The sequence below is a fragment of the Coloeus monedula genome (genome assembly GCF_965178545.1).
Source record: "Coloeus monedula genome assembly, chromosome: 1".
Taxonomy (NCBI): Eukaryota; Metazoa; Chordata; class Aves; order Passeriformes; family Corvidae; genus Coloeus; species Coloeus monedula.
In genome coordinates this window covers 112,641,610-112,667,461 of record NC_138781.1, presented here as the reverse complement: position 1 = coordinate 112,667,461, position 25,852 = coordinate 112,641,610, and the positions used below count along the sequence as shown (strand labels likewise).

Below are 25,852 nucleotides of genomic sequence, written 5' to 3'. Positions count from 1 at the left end.
TAATATGGGGTTCATAATATAAATTCTTGAAGATCATTGAATACAAAAGAACATTCTGGGTGTTTCTGTCTCTGCTCTGTAATCTAGGAGATAGTATGTGTGTTGGGCAACACAGCATATTCAGAGAGAGTTGGGATAACTGCAAGACTCACATGAGGCTGATGAAAGAGGTTAGACTGTTCTCAGAAGTCCAAATTGAGCATTGTAGTCAAGTTTGCAGACTTGCAGGGTCTTCACCAGCAGCTTCTCTGTGCTGCAGTGACCTCCTCCCCAAACTCTGCAAGCCACTAGTTGGGCAGAAGTTCAAGCAATGTCAGGAAGTGTTTGCTGAAGAGCATCGTAAAGAATGTCCTCTTTGATCTCTGTCTGAGGACTGAAATGAAGGATTGGGTTCCTCATGTGAAATCTTCCCAGACTGGGCTGTCAAGGGAGAGAGGCTCTGGACCAAGCAGTTCTCTGCTCTATATAACCTGACAGACAACAGCGCTACATTTTCAGTTGTCTAACAGTATTTTACTGGAAGTTTAAAATCGTAAAGGTTTGAAATGCCCACATTACTATTGCAGTGCTGTACAGAGCATTGTAGATGGGTGCACTCCATTTTATATTCTCTGTGTGTTGAGGTAATATTCAGAGAGGTGAGGTCCCTTGAATTTTCTTTTCCTCATACCCAAAGTAGTCTTTTTTTACTCCATCTTGCTGAGAGCTACTGTCAGTTTTACCTCTCCAGTGTCATTTCAAAAAAACTCCAAAACCTAGCCAGCACACTCAAATTAATAAAACCTAAGAGTTTGCTACGCTTAAACCTGCTAGAAGAGCTCTTTCATGGTTGACTGGGTGGCTCAGGAGGTTACTAAGGGGAGATACTTTTTCTTCTCTTAGTCACCTGTTTGAGACTTTTCCAAGCTAAAAAATAATATTCATTATGCAATCGCATATGTTCATATCTCTGTTAAATGAGTTGTGCTGTCTTCAAGTCTTAAGGGACAAGAGCATATCAAACAGTCGTTTTCAAAGTGACCTTTATCTCCTTTTCCTCAGTGACCTACCCACCCTATGACTGCTTGCATTTCTCAGTTCAAACACCTTTTTTCATAGAAGATAAGGCTCACAAGTTTGCATTTCCCAGGCTTATTGATGAGGTGGTATGTTTTTATTGTTGTTGAAACTCTATTCTCAAGGTAGCTTAACTGCTCTATACCCAAGTTCCTTCAGAACTCCTAGTTATATACTGTGTGCACAAAGCACATTCCCTTTCTTTTTCTGTTTTTCTGTGCCTAGTTTTTTCCCCTTACTAAAACATCATTCTTGATGTCTTGAAGAAATAGGTCAGGATTGAAATCAAAGGACAATAGGGCTGGAAGATCCAAACAAAAGCATCGCATCCAGGTCCTTCCATGAGACTGGATCATGCATGTGTAGACAATCCCTGATTTTTTTTTTTTTAATTGCCTTTGCAAAATTCCAGGGTTGAGGTCCCAGAACTGGCTAAGGAAGGAAGCTTCTGTGTTTAGTTATTCTGAAATTTAGACCATATCTGACATGAGACTCCTTTGCTGAAAAAAAAAGAAAAGATTGTTTCATTTTTCTCCACTCAGAAAATCATCTGTTTGTCTGAGGCAAACGTACGTATTTGTACTGCCTCATCCCCACTCATGGTTGTCCCTTTTCAACTTACATGAATTAGAGTCTTTCAGCTTTTCTTCACTTCACCTTGTTGGTACACCTCTTCTCAGTGTTGTTGATTTCTTCAATTAGATATCCAATCCACTTTGTGGTGAATGCTGATGGGGACAAATCTTTTAGTGTCTTACAGCATTACTCTTCTTTAATTAGTCCTGTGACAACGTGATAGTTCATGGATCCCAATGATTTTCCTACAAATCTTTTCTTGGTCCTTTAATGTAAAATTTGTGCTCCTGCATTTTGCTTTTACTTGGGATGAACATTTGGCCAAAACAACTCCAAACCTGTGTCATTTAACCATGATACTTTATCTCACATTCACCTTCCTCTTTTGCTGTAAAATATACGTGTGTTCTGTGACAATGTTAACATAGATTATATATTGTAATAGCCCTGCGGGTGATAATGTTTAGCACCGTATGAAACTACCACTGTAGTGTTTTGTGTTTAAAAGGTGAGAAACAGTGGGGTTCAATAGTTATATGTATTTTGAGAAGCTTATTTCAGAAGAGCTTATGCAACTACATTTTTTTAATACGATGAAAAGAACTTCAGCCTATTTTAATGAAGAAAGAGCAGAGCTTATTTCTCAGTTTTGACCAGTTTGGCACTTACTGGGACCACCATGAGTTGTAAGGAAGTGCAACTCATAATTCCTCCATCATTGTCTCATTTGACAAAGGAAATGCACGGTGAGCAATAAGAAGTACAGTGCACAGGTGTGCACTGATTATTTTTAGGGACAGAGAAGCAGAATAATTGCAATGGAACTAGCCTTGCCCACTTAAAAATCACCAAGTGCAGGAGCTGAACAGAAAATAGAATGTAAGTAGTAGGTATACAGTTAATACATTTATGTTTGTGTTCCAGATGCTTGTAATTTTGTATACAACTAAGCAAAAATACTAAAGCCAGTTTTCCCTTTTTCCTTTTTGTATGCACATTCAAAACATTACATTTAAAGAGCTGTATGTCATTAGCTTCTAAGATTCACAATTGTTCCTAGAACACTGAAAGTAGCTCTTGCAATGATAATTGTAAAATGTTAAAGTAATAGCAAACAGGTTCACATTTAGTATAATGATTAGATAACTAGGGAAAAAACAGCTATTATGTGTTCCTGGACCACAGTGGAGGTAGAAAGCAAGGAAAGTATGTGGTGTGACTGCATATTATTAAAAATGTAGCACTTTATATTTACTTTGCACTTAAAAATTTGAATGATCTGACTAACAGAAACAGACAATCTAATATAAATGGTTTGGAATACATTAAAAATGTATACAAGACAAATCGCTATTTTATAATCATTTGGCAATGTAGTAAATTTGCACTGCAGGTTTGATTCATAACAAATTTGCATAACATTTATGTGGAGTTTTCATTGTGCTAATACAGTTCTTTTAGCCACTTTTTAATGTGTGCTACCATTCTATTATATACCTTTGGGGGTACTTGAAAAAAAAGGGAGAGTGGGGGATGGGAATTAGCAGGAAGAATATGACAGAGTTGTAAGATGAAGGTTTGTAATCACAGAGCTGAAAAGCTAGGGGAAAATGGATTGAAAAGTGTATATAACTTAAAATTGGGGGAGTGGAGGAGAAAAGCATGTATTCTGGGCTCCCATGGGGATTTTATTATATAGTATTCACTTCATCATTCAGGAGGGCGTGAGAAGAAAGATGGGTATCAAGAGGGCATGGATCGAAGGGGCTTCATGAACAGCTATGTTAAATGAAGGTGCTTGTTAATATACCTCAATTTGCATATGTTTTATATCCTTTCCCAAATATTCAGGGGGCAAATGAATGTTTACATTGTATATTTTGCCTTTTACTATTGTAGCTCTTAATTCTCTTAATTCTTTTCTATTCAAAAGACCAATTTGGAAAAAGCAGTGCGAATTTGCTTCAAGGCAGAAATGGGAAATACAGAGGCATGAGGAGAGAACTGGCATTAAAGTGTAGGTGGAATGGATCCATTTGAGAGAGGTCTGGTTTGACATTTCTATCATACCACCATCTTCTTGCTGATGGGCAAAAAATTGAATAGGAAATCATCTAAATCCCAGCTGTGAAATCTGTCTGTGGGAAAAAAATATATTTACCAGTGTGCTTACATCTGCTTTCCAATAACTTCTAGAATTTCTCTTATCACCCAGCCTTTGTCTCTTTTCTGTATTCATTTTTTCTTACTTTGTAGAATCTACACAAATCAGACAAGGAATAAATGCATTGTCCTGTACATAGAACATCATAAACACAGATTTCATGCTGCTTTATTATAAACACCATTACTTAAAATCAGTTTTATCTCTTCAGATAGCTTGTATAAATATTTATTACTTGCAGTATTTTCCTCTTGAGTTTTAATAACCTAATGCAAAGTTTAAAAGTTAAGAAGTAAGCCAACTGGCTAGCCAGTGCAAGACTGAAATGTATTTATGTACTGATTTTGAGTAGGAGGATATTAACAGAGGTACCCATCTGTGTATCTCATATGTAGCAATAGGTGAATGGTATGTATTTGTTCCTTTGTTTAACAAAATTTATAAAATCTTTTGGAGGACAATAACAGAATTTCTATGCTTGGTCACAAGGTACAGGTGTAATAATTTTTTCCTAGGTATTCTAAATTGTCTCTTCCAAGTAGCTCCACTTCCTGTACTTTATTCTCTCAGTTTGCTCAGATGTCCTTGTGGTTATGCTCCATATGAGTTCTGATGACTAGTCCTTCCTCCAGAGTCACTAAATTATGTTTGAGTTAGTTAAATGCAAGGTTTTTCAGCATCCTGAATGAAGGGGGTTGGCTTTTGATTTAGCCTGTTCTTCAGTGGTTTTGCTTTGTCTCTTCACCTGGGAAGGAGGAAATATGCTCCTCAAAACCATGAGGCCAACATCCATGAAGTTCAGTTTCTGAACATTAGAAGGGATAAAAATAAAAATAAGAAGCACACAAAGGCATTTGGGCACTCCTTGTCTCTCCTTGCTGAACAGGAAGGTTACAATCTTCTTAATTCAAAGCTCGGTGAGAAGTGTGGGTTTGCATTAGATTCTGCAGGTTGTTTTTTGAGATGACAGATGTACATGTAGTGCAGTGATGATGACATGAATGTGAAAAGTGACAGTGTAAGGATTTATTCATTTGTGTAGTGAGAACACCTCTGGTGAGCTTCGTGATAGTGTAAAGTAGCCTTCTCTGCTATTGCCTTGAACTTTATGTGTTACAGAACAACGTCTAGACAGCAAAATGGTGTATTCTGAGCAGATATGTAGAGTGACCTGCTCAGTCACATTCAAGTAATTGCAAAGAAGACCAGTAAATTTCCTGTCTGAGAGAAACAGAAAAACCCTTCCTAACAAGGACTGCAGCCTGTTCTGGCTTTTATATTGGCACGCTAATGATTCCTGTTCCAGCTGGGGGGTCGGCTGCCTGTGTTTCATTGAGAGGCAGAGTGACCAGGGCGCCCCATCCCTGCTTTTGACAGCCTTTAACTGAGGAAGCAGATGTCCCAAAGAGAGTTAAGGATGGGAGATAAAGACCTAAGGAGTTTCAGGTGAGACTGAGCACACCTAACTGTGGAACCCGACCCATGCTTAAAGAACAGAGATGTAAGGCCCAGTGAAGAGCCTCCATCTGTCTCCATTGCTAGAGTGGGAGCTGTGTCATCCTGCTGAGATTTGGCATGGAACTGTTTTATGGATATTGCCAGTGGCATTTGATTTCACCTTACAAATGAAGCTGTTCTGGGGACCTTCTGTGGAAGTGTTTCACAGGTGCACTTTATTCTCTTCTCCCAGTATTTTAGCTAAGAGAGGAAGGGATTTCCCTGGCTTCACCTCACCTAGAGGATCACAGTTTAGTAACTATTATAAAATGATTTTGTAGCCAAAATGACCAGTTTATGAGTAAACTCAGGAATTTGAACTTTAAATTTAAAATGCCCCTTTAATATTTCCTTCTCCTTTTTTGGTTCTTCATATGGTGGGCAGCCTTCCTGAACCATGATAGCTACATGAAGCAAAATCAGACGAGAGGCAAAATCACAAGAGAAGTAAAATCAGAAGCAGTGTACCCATTCCTCTCTAGACATGTAAAACAGTCCTAATACCTCCCTTCATCCAATTCATAAAAATATTTTTTTTTCTAAAAGCATTTTATTAGTATCATTCATTGGAGCAGTTTTCGTTGTCCATTAAAACTGCTTACATTCAAAGTTGCTGTATAATCATAAATAAAATGCATAATTGAGATAAATTAGTGGGTTTGGTTGATATTAAAGCTGTAAATGTATTTTCTTTACTGCTAAATGACTGTAATAATCAAATTACTTTTTGTATTAACATTAATAACCATTGCAAAACTCTTCCTAAGAGAAAGGTGCAGGAGGTTTGGTGGTCCATTCTGTACAGCAAACTGAATGGTTGAGAATAAGATGAGCAAAATTGATGCTGTGTGTGATCAGACTTATCTGGCTCCTAACCTATAACAATTGGCTCAAGAAAATGTTTGTGCAACTCAGAGGTAGCAATAGGACATTGTAATGATACTTTAATCATATCCTTTATCCTGAATTCCTGCAACTCTCATTTCAAAAGAGATTTTCTTGCAATTCCTATTGTAGTATCAGTGTTTCCACTTTGAACATTCAAGCCTGATTTGGGCTGGGGCTGTTTTGCAGTTGCAAGCTGTATGCTCTTTCGTTCAGAGGAAAAAAATAGAGCAAAGAGTAAAAGACATATAATTTAGTGATTTTTTCAATAAATACAGGAAACTGTGTGCAGTGAATGCTTAATTTTTATGAACTGGAACCTTAAATCATAAATAAAATGTTAATTTGTAGACATGTGTAGTTGTGAAGCAGATGGAAAAATAGAAATGTGCCGGAAAAGTAGGTATTTGCAGAAGCTAATGAAGTTAATTGGTCTCATTTGGCTACACTATTTTCCCAAACCCCCCAAAGACTGGGCTTTTTAATTCTTTAATTAAAAATGAGTAAGGTATGCTAATATTATAACCTTTACTTTTTTTCCAGCTTTCTATATACATACATCTTATTAATAGAACCACCCTTAGCAGTTCAATATTAGCAAGCACATTAGTAATCTGGAAGTTCTAAGGAGGGTGCCAATATTTTGAAACAATAATTAAAAAATTAGCAATCCATGAGTTAATATATGCTTTAAAACCCTAATTATTATTTCCTTTTCCTGTTTCTACATGATTACAAAGAAAGGATCTGTTTTTCTCCAATGTAGAGAATGTAAATTAAAGTACACAGAACAGTTTTGGCTGTGGAAGATTTTAATTTTAAATAGAAATATTTAAACCAATTTTGATTAGCAGGGTTACAGGCTAAGTCTGCAGCAAAATACTGGGAACAGGCAATATCAGTGAATTGATACACAGCTACATGAGTTCCCCTAAACTGTTCTTTTCTTTCATGATGGGAGGGAAATATTGGGAAATATATGTTCTCCTTGCTAATGGGCATTGGAGAAAAGCAGTTCAGTCCCTGTACTGTACGATGGGGTGTGGGGGTGCAGTGAACATCCGCCACGGCAGCCCAGGCTCTGCTGCCTGAGGGATCGCCTGGCCCTCCATTGCATATGAAGTCTTCCGTATTTGGATGATTGAGTTTGAGCAACTACTTATGGTTTCAAAGGATTTGGATAATGTTACACTGTAGGGTTGGAAATCTCTTTGAATACTAGGTTGCAAAGGGACAAAGACGTAGTTTCAATGCGTTTATTAGGCCCCGGCTGTAGAAGCGAGGAACAATAAACCATCTTTTTTAAGTTAAGAGGTCTTGGAACAGGCCGCTCCAATAAATCCGGGGTTTAAAAAGTGAGGTACATGCTGCAGTGCTGAAGTTGTTTATTCATCTGGAGTGTATTAGGCTCTTGATTAATAAGAAGACATCTGCAATTTTACATAAGAAACAGAGCGGGCAGTTTGGCAGTTGTAAATGGAAATGCAGAGAGAGGAGCCAAACCTATACAAAGTCGTCTAGTCCTCGCTGCCACTGATGTTGATAATAATAATTACTATAGTGGTTAAAAAAAAAATATATATAGGTATATAGATAGATAAAATGTTTCAATCTGAAGGGCTCAGCAACCATTTTTACAAGAACTACACGTCTTTAAGAACTAGAAGCTTTTCAGGCAGCTCTATAAAATGAAAAGTCGTCTTTGTATACCTAATCTGATCTCACAGGTCTCACACTGACATCTGACAAAAGTAACATATTTGAAGTCGAATTTACACTGATACAAGACATGTAGACTAATTCTTGATGTTACCTTACATCCCTCCAAAATGTGAGAGCAAAACCGCCAATAGAAAAGTAGCAAGCCTGTCAGAGACACGTCTTTTGTAGGAACAATCTTGCATCTTAAATTTAAGAATGCCTTAAAAAACATTCTACAAGTAAATAGGGCAAAAACTGTGTAAAACTCTGAAAAGAAACTGCTGCCTAACACATGCAATGAGTGTGATGACTGAGAGCCTCAGTGAAAGTCAGTAAGGTTTTGATGGGTTTTTGTTTTTTTTATAACAGTGCACTTAACTATGCAAGTCTCTAATTTGGTAGACAAAATAGAACTGTTGTCAGCAGAGTTTCAGACAAATTGGTTCCCAGTTAGAAATTGATTGGGAAGGCCAGCAAACAAAGCATTAGTATTAATTTCAGGAAGTCACATGCATTGTTAAAAATCCATAAAAGGGCAAATTCTGAACAACTGAACACCTCACTCCAAAAATAAGTGTTTATAATATGACTCAGATGGTAGATCAGCACTTTTTTCAGTAGAAAATGACAAGTTAGTTCTTGCCAAAGAACTCTTGATTAGGAGTACAGGAGTACAGGAAATTTTCAATATTTAGTGTTGAAAACTTGACCAAAACAATTTGATGCTCCTGGCACTGCGAGCTTAGTCAAAGTGTAGGGCAATGGTGAAAAGATGAGAGGAACTAGAGAGACACATCTGAAAGTTTTCCAGAGCTGGCTATGAAGCAGGACTTCACTAATTTCATAAAGTTGAGAGTACACAGGAATCATTCTGCTCCTTTTGCAAGCCATCTATCTGCCTTTCATGACTCCATAAATATTTGTAGCAACTCTTAATAAGGAAATGTAGGATTAGTGAAACAATGCATGCTGGTTAGTCTTCAAGGCAGTTACATCTGGAAGTGGGAAGCCACACCATATGATCAAGCAGCTCTTTACAGACCATGTTCAAGTACTTCTTGTGCCTGTGACAGGGCCATTAAGTGCAGTTTAAGGTGTCCCTCTACCTACACCTGAACGCTGAGACTTGATGTCCTACTATGCAATGAAGCACTGTGCATCTCATTTTAGCTGAACCTTTGTGAGGCAAAGTTTGGCCATCAGTGCCATCAAAAAAGTTGTTTTCACATCTGTATTTCCTTTATACATCCTGCTGGGCCAGCTGAGAGTCGTGCTGCAGTCGTACCCTGCGAGATACCTCCAGCCAGTCAGCCACCTAACAGGAACAGAGCCAGGAGCAGTGTGCTCCCTGGGAGGAGCTCTCATGTTTGGGATGCAAGCTGTGGCTTGGTTAACCTTGCAGGCTTTTATGGAAGAGTGACTTCAGAAATATGAGTTTGTTTATTTTTTTATCAGGAATTAGTTAAAGATGTAATTTACATCTTCGGGTCTTTGTGGAAGAAGGGAAACCTTTCTTTTTGGATGTACCTTTATTTATTTTTACATATAAATAAAATTACACATACACATTATTTTTCATATATATGTTAGCTTTCCAAATAGTCGTTTCAGAATGCATTTTATATATCCAAGTTAGAGCTTAAATATTTATGCTCTGTTAAAAAATGGTTTAGAGCTAATTGTTTTAAAATAAAATCACAGTGTGATTTTGCTGAAAATACTTGTCTGTGGGAAGTTAAAAAAATCCTACAACACAAAGACTTTTTTTAATGTAACTTACTGAAGAGCAAGAACTGTCATGGTAGCATATAAATAGGGCAGATGGAAATATCCCCTCGAGGCTATGGGACTTGAGTTAATAAACCTTGAAAAGTTACCATAATTTTCACTTTGTATTTTCCTCATGAACCCAAGTAATATAGCTCATTCATTTTGAATATTACCACTAGACTCCCAGGCAATAAGTCTGATTTTCTTAAACCCTACTTCTAACCAGATCCAGACCAAAGCTAAAATGCTCATCCCATTTAAAGTTAATAGCAAAAATTCCATTGGCTTCAGCAGGGCTAGGATTTTCTTTTGAGACTTTGGATTTTAGTATATTTGTTAATGTAAGTCAAATGAAACAGCCTAGTGTTCAAAAGGTTGGCCAGTTCTTTTTCTGCTAATCCTCCTCTGTATCTGTTGGATGCGTCTGCTAATATTTCCTTGATATAAATGTCTTGCTAGAATTTTCCTCAGTGCGCTCAGTACATCACTGGTGCATCATGCCTGCAACACACAGAATATTAGCTTTTTTGCAATTAAATGCATGAGGAAAGGGATGAATGTCGTTGAGCTTATGGAAATGATCACTTAGGGCTAAAATCTTCACGTAATATGAGTAGGAGCTCATGATAAAGCTAAGTCATGGTCACATATTCTCTTTGCCTCACATAAGAGAATCTGAGGTGATACAAACTGCCTCTTCAGAGGAATGCAGTTTTTAGTTTTGAAGGAAGTCAGCAAATTAGAATATTTCAGAGGCAGTAACTTGTGTCAAATACCAACAGAGATCTAGGGGTTTTCTGTGGAAATAAAATAGTCCAATGTGGGGATGATAAGCCTGGGCTAAAGTAGCAGACTTTAGAGCCAAGGAACAAAAGCCAAGAAAATTTGGGGAGAATGCAGCCTTTTTTCAGCCATCCCACCCTCTAAGCAGCAGAGAGAATGTTGTACCAGTGCATTCTAAAATCCCAGCTCACGGCAGAATAAAATGAAGAAAACAGATCCTGCCGTAATAAAAACACATGTAAAATTCCTGGAAATGTTTCCTGTTTCAGGCTGCCTGGTTAGTATAGGCTGCCTGCACACTGGTACAAAGTCAGCAATTGTCTGATGTTGTTCATACGTCTTTTTGCCAGGAAGATGAAGATCAGACCGGAAGGTTATCGGTCTCCTTTGCAGTCATGTTAGGATCAGAAGGAATAAAAAAACTAATTGTCTTGATTGCACTTTGGATTGTTTTGATTGGGATTATGCCCATGAGATAAAAAGCCACAAAACAGGCTTTTTTTCTGCCACAGTAAAAGCCAGAGAAGAGCTTTTGCTTTGGAGTTGATACAGAGTAGTCCAAAAAATGTCCTGCAAGCCAGATCCAGTCCACAGCACGATTCTGCTCAGATTACCAATTTTTTGAAGTGACCCTGTGTTGGGACTGTAGCTCGGCAGGAACAGCTGTTACTGGCTCCTCCGGATGGTCAGAATGCTCTTAGTGTACCCTTCACTCCCCAGCTCTTCCCTCCTCAAGCTGCCACTGTGTCCATGTTGTGGGTGAGGACTCCCATCCCATGACTGCAGACCCTGTCAGGTATCCAAGGAGCTGACCCAAAACTGGCATCTGGCCAAGAGCAATTAAATGGTTGGACCAAACGGGTAATACCTTATTCCAAGATGAGTATTTGCTTTTTTCCACACAGCAGTCTTCCATTGCATCTCTCTCTTTTTTTTCCCTGACTTTATGTGGGGTGTGAGTTATCAGGGGAGTTAGAGGTTGCAGTTCCATTAGCTGGCTGGAGACATTGCAATATGTGATATTTTCATTTGGTCTGCTCTGAGCTGTGCTTGCTTACAGGAGGTCTGCAGTATATTTGCAGGCACGTAACATATGCCTCCAGTAGACATGTTTTAGAAGAGTGAAACTGGTGGTAGCACAATGTCTACAAGGCTGTGGAAAACGGGGGGGGGGGGGGGGGGGGGGGGGAACACTTAGATGATATGCCTCGAGGCTGCCTTCTTAATGGGCTTGAAATAAAGAAGTAGGAAGTGTTCTGGTGTTCTGGGATGTGGAGAGACTCATTTTCAGGTTAGTACAAGATACATGTTGGGAGTATTATTGACCAACATTGTTCCTTCCCCAGCAAGAAGGGCCCTGGTTCTACGTCCTAATGATGAATTTCCAGCTTGTTTGAGCAGTTTGCTTATTTATCTTGGACAAAGACCATACTGCAGTCATCTGGGCTAGACTACTGTAATGTGCTTCTAATTGTTTCCCTTGAAATTGATCCGGAGCCTCTTTGGGGTGGAAAAGTGATATATTAGAAAATACTGCCCTGTCCATGTAGCTGTTCAAATTTTAATCCCCTGGTTCTTGGGCAGCAGGCTCGCACTCCATGTCCCTGTCTGGCAGTTGCTCGCGGTTGGACATGGCTTTCTCTCCCTGGGCTGAGTCAGACACAGGCCGAAGGCAAGGCTTTCTTGTCCTCAGTTGTGGAACTCCCTGCCAGAGCCCCTTGCTGGCTGCCTTTAAGGCAAGCTGCAAGCCCTGTTTATTTCAGTTGGCCTATCCATGACTGTTTTATGGGCTCCCTACCTTTGTTTTTGCATCTGCTACCCTTTTGTTTTTCTCTTTCCTCTAACTAGTCAGGAATTGAATCTTTTGGGGCTGGCAGGTCCCTTTTGAATTCTGTGTGTATAGCATATTGTAACATGCTATTAGATTTTGCTTTCTACTTTTACTGTTTTGCATTTGGCTCTCTATGCTACTTGGCTTGCAATTGGTGCTTTAGAAAAGATCAAATAAATATATCATTGTGTCAAGTCTTATTTTGTATGAGGGTTAAATCCAGTATCCAAATATAGAAGAATGTGTTTATGGGGAAACTTAGTACTGAGAGAATTAGAAAGAAAGCTCCAATTAGAAAGCAAGCTGATTCCATGCCATTTTCTATGCCATGTTTTCTTTAAGAGAAAACTTCCACTGTAATTAGCAAGAAAGTGCAGCCTACCGGCCAATGCATTACCAAACACAGAGCCTGCTATTCAATCTGAGGAATAGTTTGTGCTTTTATATGCTCCTTTGGAGACTGACGATACTGTGAAGTCCAGTATCAGCAAAACAGGAGTCTAAACACAAGCAGAGTCAGGAAATCTTGTACAATAGATGATAAATAGTGATTCGGTTCGTTGGCCACTTCAGGAGGAAGCATGTAAATGTAATCGTGGAATACAATGGTCTGTGCTTCAAATTTAAGCACTAGAATTTAAGTGTCTGTTTTCCATCCTGGACAAATGATTTAACTGTTACATACATACCCAGCCCGTGTACACGATGTTTTTATTTGTGTTATGTGGGCTGCCACGGGATCAGCAGAAGTTCAGGTCTTTGTTTCAGAAACTGCATAGGGCTCAGCAAAAGATGTGTTTTACCTCACATTGAGATAAGTCTGATAACATCAACCAGGGGAATGAAGCAAACAACTAGGAGGAAGAGGAAATAGCAGCCAAGTGCTGTACAAAAAGCAAGGGTCTTAGTTCAAATATTGTCATCTGAAAATGGTTTATGGGCACTAAAACAGAGGAGTGAACCTAGGGGTAAGGTCATGCCACTTTGCTGAGCATTGGTTATCCAGGAAGTTACATATCATCCATCTAAGGAAGTTCCACTTGTAAAGTACTATCAAAGCCCAAGTCATTTAGGGCAGCTTGGTCCTGCAAAACATTACAATTATTAATCACTTGACTAATCCACATTAATCAGTCCAGCCTAGTAGCAAAATTATTAATCAGCTTGGTGAACTGAGCAATCTTGCCAAGAAATGAGCCTACTTGGAATTTTAAAATTTATGAAAGAGTATAAAACAAGATGACTGGAAAAGGTGCAAAATCTTCATATAATCAACTTTATCTCTCATCTCACTGTTTCCATTTCATCCATCACCGACAAGACCAAAAACTTCAATGCAAGCCGGTATTCAGAAAGTAAAGTATTCATTCTGTGTATGTGGGAAAAGTGAATCTCTCCTTCCCAAACATAAACACAGAAAAATAAAACTAAAGATAAAAGTAGATGTGTGAGAGGGGAAAGGAGAGTACTTGTTTCTTAATTGTGAGGAGGATTGTTGTTAAGCTTTTAAGAATAGAACATGTAAATGAGTACAGAAATAGCATACAACATCCCATCCAGAAATTTAAATGTGATCAAAACATGTAAGATACATTGGAAGATATGTAAGAGTCTTTTAGGCTTCAAGAAGCCTCAGGGGATTCAAGGGAATAATCTGGTGTGTATAGCACAGCCATCTCACTTGAAGTGAGGAAAAATAAGGCAAAGGGTAGTAAACAAAGTTTGACACGTATATTTCAGTACTGGAAGTAATAAATAATGGTTGTTGGTGGGAGCTGAGTGCTTCACTGACAAGAACAAGATGGCAATAACTAACTTGTCCCAGATGAAGAACACAATCTATTTTTTTCTATAGATAGAAAGATGACTAATTGATGTCTGAACATCAACAATTATAAACGAAGAGAAGGGTCTTGGCTGTTAATGCTATTTCTGCTACTTCAAAAAGTATAATATCCTTACATTCCCTTCAAGGAGTGACACAGTCCTCTGCTGTCTTCAGACACTTGTGCCTTCTCTGGCACTTGAGGCTGCAAACATTCTGAACGGGAGGAAATGGAAGCGGTGGTTCTGCTGAGGCAGGGCCACTGCTTTCTAGAGCAGGTTGATGACACAGGCTATTGAGTCCTTACAGAGAATTGTTTGTCTTCTGGTTTTAGATGGCTTTAATTCCTCCAAATTACTCCTTGAATAATAGGAAAAAGGGCAATTTGAATTTCAGTGACAGATTGGACATAACAGGTTGCAACTATTAGGTCTAATTTTACCATACTGAGAAATAAAATTGCCTAAACATAAACATCGATCACTGATGCAGTAAATTAATTTGTACAGAAAAAGTAGTTTAACTGCAGTGCACATTAAACATAGAAAATTTTCAAAATTACAGCTCTCTGAATTAATTTGTACACTTGTTTACTTGTTAAAAGCAAAGCGTAACTTTTTTGATTTTTTTTTTCCTTCTCTTTGTGACTTTGAATTGTGAAAAACGTGGACAATCACTGATTTTCCTCCCCCCCCCCCCCATTTCTGATCAGGTTAATAGACATACTAAAGACCTCTTTTAAATGTTGTTTCACTCTAGCAAGTAAATTCAGCATTTCAGTAGGTTTGAATTATGCTTTGTTAAGAACTGGTGATGTCATATAATTAAAAAATTTACAATTTGCTTCAGCAATGAGTTTACATTCAAGTGTGTCCTCAGGCTTATTTAAACTGTTGAAGTCTTCCAAACTGTTTCACAGAAAATGTCATCTGTGTTCTTCTTCCTTCAACTCCCAAAAACGCTGTACATACTACTTCCCCACATTTTAATATGGTATCTAGAGACTTAACATAGATGCTAGCCAACTTTTCTTCATTATGGCAGTTTCTATTTTTAATATGCTTATTGTTTTATAAAATGGAAAAGAACATACCCTTCTTACTTGGAACTATGGCTGTAACGTTACCAATCATACGCAGTCACAAGCGCATATGTAAGCTGGATAAAGGTTGCCTAAGTCACAGCAGAACAGGATCTGCCAATGTGGCTTATTTTGATGGTATCTGGTGTCTACTGTTTTCAAGGACAGTAGTTCAATTCAAACACAATTCTGATAAGTGGCAGGTTTTCATGTCTTTAATGCTCTGACAAGGGCATCACTCTCAAGAGAGGGAGGTGAAACCATTTGGATGAGAATTTCTTCCCCTCTCCTTTGTGCTGACTCACCAAGATAATGGACAATTAATAGTGAACCTTCTCTGCAGGGAAAGTCTAGGGTTATCACTAATAAAAAGTGCTCATGAAGTGTTTAGACACAAAAGGGGGAGAAAAAACAGACATAAAAATCTAGAAAGCAGGACCAGCACAAGGCTCGATCTACAATCTGAATTTTTTTCACCTGAAATTATGGTGAATGATTTTTCAGTAGCAGCAGTTGCAGCTTTCTTGTGAACTGTGAAAAGAAAGGACAAGAGGAATGTTACCATTCATATTTTTTTCTGTGGTCAGGGAGAAAGCTGGCTTGTGTATTTTTCAGAGATACTGGTTAGCAGGGCTGGCTGCTCTTAGTTACCAGTCACATCGTGCTGCAAAATTTTCCCTGGTAGGATATGAAGGAGTGGTCTAAATAAACTGCTCTTCACCTCATCTTCTGATCCAAAAGCAGGTTTGCAGGATTCTGTTCAGGTTTGCTTTCATCCTCATTGCTTACATTTAGACTATATGTGGGATTACTTTCCTTTTCTGAAGAGTGCACACTTCCCCTTGCTCAGGGGGAGGGCTCACAAAAAGTGAGTCCATGCAGCCCTCAGCCCTTGCTTCAGTGGGCAATCATAGCAACTCTCAGATGCTCCTGGAACAGCCTGCTGCCCCTGAGGTCACCTGGAGAAGGAGCTGCTGGAGGTCAGCAGAGCGCTGCTCACATTTACAAGTCAGCAGGCAGACTGCCCTGGGGATTACTGCCGTGGCTGTACCTGTGCTCCGGATTTAGCTACCGATGATGCGATTGTGTGCCTCTGTTGTCCAGGTAAACACAGAAAAGATGTACAGTGTTTCCTGGAGTTAGACAAACCAAAGATTAGTCTAAACTGAGAGTGGAACAGGTTAACTGATCTTTCTCTACCCTAAGCTTTCATTTGTCCCTCGAAGCACTGAGCTGTCAATAGAGTGTACAGACTGATAAGTATGGGTTCTCCTCAGCCTGGAGATCTGTCTGATAAGATGGCCTTAAAAAAGAGAGAGAGAGAGAAAGTACGTTAACTGCTTTGACTGCAAAATACCCCCTGGTAGCCAGAGATAAGACACCTTGAGCTGCTCAGAAGACCTTAGACAGGATGTAAATGAAGCCAAAAAAAAAAAAAAAAAAGAATAATAATTTCAAATCCAGCCGCTATTCTGCTCTGCCCTTGTTTCCAACTCTGACAGCAAAAGGCTTAATTTACTGTATTTCACACCGGGCTTCCATTCTACACTGAGGAAGCTACAAAGGGTTGTTTTAGATATAGGCTTTAACAAAGTGGAGATCTCTATTTTTGGAGAGGCCTCTATTTCAGACACTTAATAGTGCATTTCAGCAGGCTTTGGTGAATGGAAATTATCCAGAAGAGAAGGAAAATTCTGCCTTTTACAAAGAATTTCACCTTCTTTTTTTTTATATAATTTAATCACCCAAATAAACCTGTACTAACATGAAAGGACTGAGTGAAGCATATGCATACTTTAAATGCAACTCTTACCTTGCAAAATTCCACATAGAGGGACTGATACTCTGCAAGATAAGCAGACAGTAGGTGTGACAGTTTACATATGACATCTTCATAGTAGGATTTGGTCTTCTGAGCACTGTGAACTGGGAAATTCATCAGGTTTCCCTTACAGGCTAGACCACCTGTATATCAATGGAAGCCACACACACCTGCCAAACTGTGCTTGTCCCATGGCATAGACATCCACATGTGTTCCCATTCAAACGAACCTGGGGAAAATGAGGGTCAGGAGGAAAGGATTGTCTTACACAGCATTTTGACTGCATTGAAAAGGTTCCCAGGACACGTTGCCCCCACTGTGACTCTTCTGTATTTGAGTTGGTGTAAGCATTTGTCTGCCATCGTGTTTAAAAAAACAGGGTTACCTCTGTACCAGGACTTTTTTAACAGCTGTGCAGCACATCTGCACTAACAGTCAGATTTAAAAGAAGAGGGCCTAAAATGGGATATAGATGGACTATAAGAAGCTAAATAGAATTGGTTATCCAAAACTTATCTCCCTGGGTTTGCCCCACTTTGGCAGGCACCTCTTATTTTCATGAAAATTTCTTAGGTTGCTGTGGTTTGGTAGTTTGTGCAAACCATCCTAGTGTGAGCATCTGGGTACCCATTGCCTTTGATCAGCCTGCTTCCTGGAGAGTGTCATACTAAGCCCAGGTCTTGTTGGGCACTTTCAGCAGAAAGTGCTGCGTTACTGTCTTCCCTGCCTAGGGGCCAAGTAGGTAAAGTATTACATGGCATGAGGCCTTGATTCAGTTCTCTGAGCATGCTGGGGGGATTCAAAGCCACGTTTCCTGCCTCTGAGCAGAGGGTCTTAAGTTGTGCAAAGGTCCCTTCTCCTGGGAGCTGGGTATGCTGAAGGAAAGAGTATATCCTATTCATAGGACTGGTAGGAGCACAGTTGGGAAGGAACTTGTTACCCTGTGGAGAAGGACACTTATTTAGTCCAGGGGTTCTTGCAGTCTGGAACTCGTGCTTAAGTTTATTTTTGTTTTTATCCAGTGCCTCTTTAATGTATAAAGAGTCCAGTACTCCCCTTTCCCAGCTGAGTGCCCAAGCTGCGAGGCTGCAGACCTTTTCCTGGTTCCCCCCCAGGGCCCCATGAATCCTGCTTTCTTTGCTTCTTGGGCTCCTGGAGACACCTAGGTCCCTTTGCAGATCTAGGTCCAGGAGTTTTCACCTGTGTAAATAAGACCTCCACCACATTTCTGTCATTCTAAGAAATAAGCAGTTCTGTGTTTATTTACTGTATTTAATTCTAGCACACTGTAAAATAACACTGATGTGTTTTTGAAAGCGTTAACTGCCTACACTGCTTTTGCTTGATCTTAATTTCCTTTTACTTTCCATTTCCTTGAAAAGATTTTTAGATATCTTTGCCTGGGTTTCTTTCAGATGCAGTTACTGACTCCCTTCTTTCTATCTACCCTATATTTCCTTCTTTTGCTTCTCCACACATTGCCTTCCTTCTTTTCTCTGTCCTAGTTTAGCCCCCTCCTAACTGTCTTGCTGTTGCTGTTCTGATCTAAAGGCAATGAGGCAAAGAATTGGGGTGGTTGAAATGCAGGCACAAGTGTGATGGGCAGGAATGCAAGATAAAAAATGGGAGACCTTCATGATTAAACTCTAGATTAACTGAAAGAAGGGAGATACTCAAATCAGGACCCAAGGTGATGCTTGTCATCTCAGAGGTTTCTACTTGCAAACCCTGCCCAGAGGCTCATCTCTTGCCTGAGCCTCCAGTTAGGGACGTTTTGACAGCCTGCCCTTCTCCCTGCAGGGTCCTGCAGCTCTGTGAGAGTGGGGACTTAGAGGGCAGCTGTGGAGTGGGGTCTCCTTCAGCTCTTAGGGCCTGATCTTCTGGACCATTTTAGTTTGGGAAGGAAAGAGAAATAATGACATTTCTCTGACTTAAGCCACACTCCTTATATTGTGACCTGGGAAAGAAAGAAACAGTCAGCACATTTTAATACCTATATATCTTGAAGGTTTGACTGGGACTGCATTATGGGGACTGCTGTCTCTGAGGCTTTCAGAAGGAGCTGCAGCGCAGGGGAAAACTGGAGGGAGAGTGCTTTTGGTCCTATTCATGGTATTCCCTGGGGGAGAGCACAACCCAGTGAAAACAGAAGGCAGAGGGAAATATTGGAGACCAGTGAGGAACCCTGAGCTGTTACCCCCTTTATTTGCTGTTCTTAATAAGCAGTACAAATACTGTTATCAGCACAACAAATTACAATAATTATTCTCTAGCAAAAACCTGATTGACTGAATCACTGCTTTTAGTACATGAGGTTGTTAATACACAGGTTCTTAGGAGATCATTATTATGTACAAGTTTGCTGGAATATTTGAATGGGCTTTTGCTCTGCCATTATCTTGATTTTAAATGCAGTTATTCTCAGGGTGGGTTTTTTTTTTGACCCAAGCTTCAGATGGAACAAGCCTGGTGGTCTCTGACTCATACTGTACAAACAAACAAAAACAATGACAAAAAGAAACAGCAACTTAACAGCAGAAGAAATACAGTGTAAATGTGTTTGTCACGTTTAAGCAGTGGACAAATGAGCTAATTTGAATCGCTTAGTGCTTGTATAGTCACAACTAAACAACCCCTGTAAATTAATTGTGTGACATGCGATTCCCAATTATGTAAAGCAGTATAATAAGCTGTGAGAATGGTGACTGTCATTAGTTATATGTACAGGAGTGTGGAAAATTACTTATGCTTTCTCTTTGCCTATAGAGGCACAAAATGCCAGCTTCCTCAAACAAGCAGAAGGAAGGGTAGCTCTGTTTTCTTCTAGTTACAAATTGGGTTTTGTGTATGATTTGAAAGGTGGAGCAGAATGTGAACTGCTTACATTTTCTTTAATTTGGCTGCAGAAGATGGAATTCGTTGGGCTCCGTCTGTTCAAATGAACTTTAAGCAACAATCAAGGAAAACATTTATGCTCCTCTTTATATATGTAATGGTAATATGTCTTCTGAAGAAGACATAATGGAGCTGGAGCCTTAGGTTACCTTAGGAGAGCAATACAGGAATGTTAACTACTTATGTAGGCATTAAAGGCATTTTATAAAAGCAAGCAGGTTTTTCCTGTGAGGTATTAAAGTGACTTATTTGTTGTTTCTAGGAGCTGCATTTCCTCTGGTTGTGAAATTTAAAATGGGGAAACCTCCCTACCAGCTGTCTCAGTTCTTCTGGTCAGGAACCCCTGTATGTTTTTCCCCCAGTAATCTAAATGTTAACACATTTAATTGGTGCTCCCAAAGCAGTTTTGAAATATTGATAGATTTTAAAAAACATCTGTAAATTATAAATAATTTTTAAAGTTCACATTTCACTTTTGAATGCCCATTACAGAGTATTAGTTTTCAAGCCATTTAATAAGTTATGAGACAAATGAGTGAGTTTAATCTGGGGTGACTGATGTGAAAAAAAATGTGATGGTTATATTAAAGTTTCAGCTTTTCCAAAACTGTGTACATTTCTATAAAAGTAAACAGAGAATGTTATGTAATAATGTATATTTTATTTAAAGTGACTTTAAAGACTAGCCCTATTTTCTAATTCTGTTAAAAACTTCAAAACTATAGCTTGTTTCAGTGACATGTATGTTAGGCCATCACTGAAGTCATGTTAATCCTTAAACACTGTCCTTTGATCTTCTAGTTGTTTAGATCTATTCAGAACACAGCACAATATTGTTTTATTTCAGCAATATCTAACCTCTTCATTTGCTATTTATTCACACCTGCATATTCCCCTAAGATTCCTTATCTCATTTCCAGGGTAGCCCTGCAGACAATTAGTGGTGGTAATAATATAAAATGTGGCCAGCACTAAAACCTGAAATGGCCATTACAACTAAACTATATGATATATAATAACCACTCCACTCAATTACCTGCACAAAAATGCAAGGATTTAAAACTGTGGAGCCTTATCATAGATCCAGTTAACTGACCTATCTACCTACCTGCTACTTAGTCCTTCCTTTCTTACAAATCATATTCTACGTTGTGGCATGCTGTCTGGTAAATTAGCAAAGCTGTACATTTGTATGAGTTTTCCATCCCTTTCAATAGGCTGGTATAAGCATATGTAAGTCTCTGCGCTGGCATATGAACAGGTCTTTGACTGGTGGTAGGACAACAAATGATAACTATGTAACAACCCAACGCATAAATTCATACATGCGCATTCACAATCCATGTGCCTGTGGCAGCATGGAGTACACAGGTTTACGCGCTGCTGCCTGGTGTACTTGATTTTTCACTTTTAGTGTCTATTATCATCCTATGTAACTCGTTATTTTTTACCTGTTAAAGAAACCTTGCTGTTTAGTTGGATGTGGCCCTGGGGGATAGCTGTGTCACCAGTCTGCCATTACTGTTATGGGAGGAAAGATATGGGAATGAGAAGATATCAGCAGGACCCAGGGCTGGAGGGTGTCTGTCCATCTAAACCGCTGGGCTTTCTCTTTGGTTGAGTCCAGCAGCTTAAGCATTTTGCCAGCCCTGTGTTTCAGGGGACAAAGAATTTTTCTTACAGGAACGACTCAGATGCAGGTTCTCTTTCCTCCTTCACACAGATTACATTTGTAACCTGAGGCAAAGCATTCCAGCTTGTCTGTGCCCCAGTTACTTGAGCAGCAAAATGGGGAAAATGGAAAACTGCTGCTTACAAGATATTGAAAATATTAATTTGTTCGTATTTGTAAACTCTGTTCTATCAGAGGACCCCTATGTATTATGGCACATAAAAGTTAGCTGACATTTGCTTTAGGAATGTGGCCATTTGTCTAGTGGCAGCAAAAACATGTTTAAATCATACAGAAAAATAAGCCATGATAAAGCAAGTGCCCTGAAGTCTACTGCAGCAAAAGCATGTGTATGTGATAGACCTTCCTGGTGACTAAGTAACATCTTTCTGAAGCAGTCCTGTTAATTCAGTCAGCAGCACTAGGGATAAGATCACTTTTAAGACCTTGCGTCTGCTGGGGTTGGCACATGAGTGGCTGGCTGCTAACGCCACAGAGGTGCTTTTGTGCTCTTGTGCTTCCCCCTTCCTCCCCCCGTTTCATGGGATAACTCCTTCTAGTATTGCTTCACTTTTCTGTTAGCAAGCACTTTCCCCATCAATACGACTGAACAGGTGTTACTCTGCTACTAACTGAGTTTCCAGCTGTCCTCCTCCAACACAGACCAGGCAAAATTTGTTGTTTTGTCCTATTAGACAGACTAGAGAATTATCAAGCCTGAGATGGAGGTCTTCCTTGCAGGATACGGTAGTTTTGTTGCCAGAAGATGGTCAGGAACGCCTGGCTGGCTAACAAAGACAGTCCTTCAGCTGCTGGGTGTAGTTCCAGTTTTGCATCCCCTTTGGCAGCGGCACAGAGACTGCTGCAGTGTGGCCAGCCAGCAAAATTAGGAAATAAGGACCTCTTTTATTTACTCAGGCTGCTGAATCATGGGCATTCCTGTCTGCTTGGAGAAAAGTCAGGCAGCTCTACTTTCCACTGGAAGTCTCAGGAGTGCTTGGTACTTTCATCTCAGAGTGTTCACACACTTGTTTTAATGTGCTTTATGGAAATGGCGAAACTCAGCAAGTACAGTTGGTGTAGAAAAACATCTGCACTAACTATTCACACACATTTGCATCTTTAAATAGACTTCTAGGCCTTGTAGCAGATTTTCAGCAAAGTTTTTTGGTTGTGAGTGCTAGAGCTTTCTTAGAGTCAGTGAGTGTGAAGTGACTGGTTCCAAAAATTAAAAATTTACATGGACATGTTAAGTGCATCACATTGAAACTCAGAATACTTGCCATAACACAAAAAAGGCATTTACAGTAAGTAGCACTTAGTGAGTGCTGAAGGAAAAAAAAAAGGTCGATACAGAAAATATATTTTAAAACTCCATAAACACTCTGTCAAGTACCTGGAGCCCTATTCTGCCCTGAGATAGATGTGTGCCTCTCCTGGGAACTTGTATGTGTGCATCTGAATTTGGTCCAGAGTATTTTAAAACAGCTTGTTATAACTTTAAAGATCAGTATTTGTAATGTTGACATATAGCTCAGTGTGAGGTGTCTGCAGATTTATATACAGGCAGCTGTGTGCAAAGTAGCAGCAAACTGTATTTTCTGTGAGAGTGATGGGCAAAAAGGGGTTTGAAGCCCTTTGCCCCGACAGCAGGTCAAACATTACCCCCAGCGCAGAGCTGGCTCTGCGGTGAGATCTGCTGGGAAAGCTGGAGTGGAGTCTGCAGCCCAAGCACCTGGCTTGCTGCGAGGACCTTCAGTTCAGTTCCTCCACCCCAGTTTTGAGGGTGGAGGTCTGCTTACCCTGCACCTGTGCACATGGAGTAGCCTCAGTGCGGAGCAGCAAGTCACACTTTGCTGCCATTCTGAGGGAGATGCGCTTAGTGGTTGCACCTTAATTTTATGGGGCAGCATCCTTGTGGGGAGGGGTGGGGAGACGACCAGACAGGGGTTGCCATCACTCATGTCCTACTGTAGCAGTAGTTACCCTTAGTCCAGGTTTCCTTATTGGTTGCTGTCCCCAGATCCATTCCTACACAGCCCCTGAGCTCAACTGGCACATTAGTCCATCATACACAATGTTCCCAGTGTTCAGGTTGGAGTCTGCACAGCAAAAGTCACTGCAGTGAAACATTTTCCTTGTTGCAGAAGGAGGGTTTCAAAAGCCTTTCTGTGGGTCACTGAGAGCTGATGGGCTTGGCTTTGGAACCCTTTGTCTAAGTGCAGCCCAGGGTCCCTCCCTCCAGAACATGTGGCCAGCCACCAGTGCCCCTTCCATAGAGGCTCTCCCCTGCCCTGCTGTGCCAGGGGGTGGGGGGTAGTTGGGAAAGAGTGCTGGCCACATTGTTAGGCTTGTACTCAGGAAAATCCTGTTGTCCTCCGCCTTGCGGAATTCCCCCTGCCTTGCTGGTTCTTCTGTAGCTGGTTCTTCTGTAGAGAGATGGAAAGATTTTCACTTCTCAAGTTAAAAGGACGCAAGTCTGACTTGTAAATGGCTTGCTCTTCTCTCTTTTGCACAAAGAGAATTACTCTGTAGAATTAGTATGGGCTCAGATTAAAAAACACAACGGCAAAGTGACACACGTTTCTATTTGCTGGCTGGAAAGTAAGAACTGTCTCTGTGCTGTAGTTACATTCGTCCCCCTTGTCTTTCCTTACCCTTGTATAAAAGCTGAGGAGACTTCCAAGTATACAGAATTGGGTGGGGGAAAGGGGCTGCCATTGCTTATGCCATGGTCACACTCCACGCTTGATCCTGACCCTGCTGCCAGCCCGACAACCTGCTGGGATCCATGAGCTGGGGGCAATAGTTGTATAATAGGTAAAACCAAGCAGGCAGTGGTCACGAAAAGGAAGTGATTTACTGCTATGTCAGTGATGGTACACTATTTATAACACTTACTATATATTCCTCTAAACATTTATACAATAATATATCATTTCTCCATAGGATATACATTTTAATACTAAATTTGGTTACAAAATATGTTGCCTAGGCAGTCACAGACTATTTTTCTTCACTCGGTTGCTTGACATAAATTCCTGTTTATCTGCCATCAGTGAGTGTATGTCAGAAATATATTGGATTTTTAAAGAACAAAAGGTTTTCTCATTTAAAAGACCTAGCTGGAAAGATGCATTTAATATAAAATTTAGAAGTGGAGAAAACATTAACATATTTTTCTGTAAATGCTTTTTCTACTGTTTTGATTATTTTCAGTTTTAGAGTCAAACCCAGCAATTTGAAAGGGCAGTACACAGATTTACATTAAAAGTCTCCTGTGAATATTGCAGTCATTAATGTACCATCTTTAAAACTCACCTGACTGGTTTTCTTTAGTGTGTATGACAATGAAGATCTTTGCACATTGGGAAGCATTTCAGCAGATTGCTTTTGCTGGAAGGGAGGATTTTAATGTTTCATTTTTTTTGAAAAACAAACAGCATTGTTTTCGGTTCAAAAACATGGCACTCAGGCCAGGGTTTGATTCTATTATTGAAATACATACCATTAGGGCAGATTTGTATGTAGGCAATTACAGATGTATATTGTGTGTGTGTGTGCGCAAAAGGTGTGTTTAATTTGTGAAACCCTCCTCTCCAAGACATAAACAAGAGGATAAAAACCCATGCAGTCTCCAACTTATCCTGAAAAGCATTGTGTCAATGGGCAGGCATCCAGCAATGGTGTTTGGTTGTTTTCTCAGGGTTAGATGGTTGCCATCTGGCATTGATAGTGAGATGGCGTTGTCATCAGTTTCTAGATGCAGGAAAGGAATGAATCCTCATCTGTTTCCTGTGGATAAGCAAGAGGTTGATAATCTAGTAAAATCTCTTTACCTTAAAGTAAGCTGGCTTGGAATTTGTTTGCATAATATAGGCCAGCTCTAACTTTTGTGTTGTTGTAGTAAATTTTTTGAGAGAAGGCTGAAGATATTAAGAAACTTAGTGCTTTGCAAGAATACCTTTAGAAAGATATTTTTCAAGGGGTTTATCGTATCTTTTTCTGTAGTGCTACAGTAGTCAGTTTTACAGAAGGAAAAAACCTCAAGCATTGCCTCTGGAAAGGAATAGAAGAATTATTTGATGTAGAGTGATCTTTCAAATATTCTTTTAATATTTTTAAAGACGTTTTAGGTTAAGATCAGTATGATCACTGCAGTATAGTTATCTACATTTAAAACAAAAAGTGCAAAAACTGTACAGCACATCTCTTGAAAAAAATATTTACAACTTTCCCTGCTTAGAGATGAGGTAATACCATGGATAACTAGTCCGTTTATTATCTGGCCAG

General features: G+C 39.7%; 1 protein-coding gene across 2 annotated transcripts in view; it reads left to right on the top strand.

Annotated features, from left to right (window-relative positions):
* Nucleotides 1–25,852, top strand: part of ZNF521 (zinc finger protein 521) — a 211,956-nt gene that overhangs the window by 48,876 nt on the left and 137,228 nt on the right. The gene's annotated exons all lie outside the window — the stretch shown is intronic.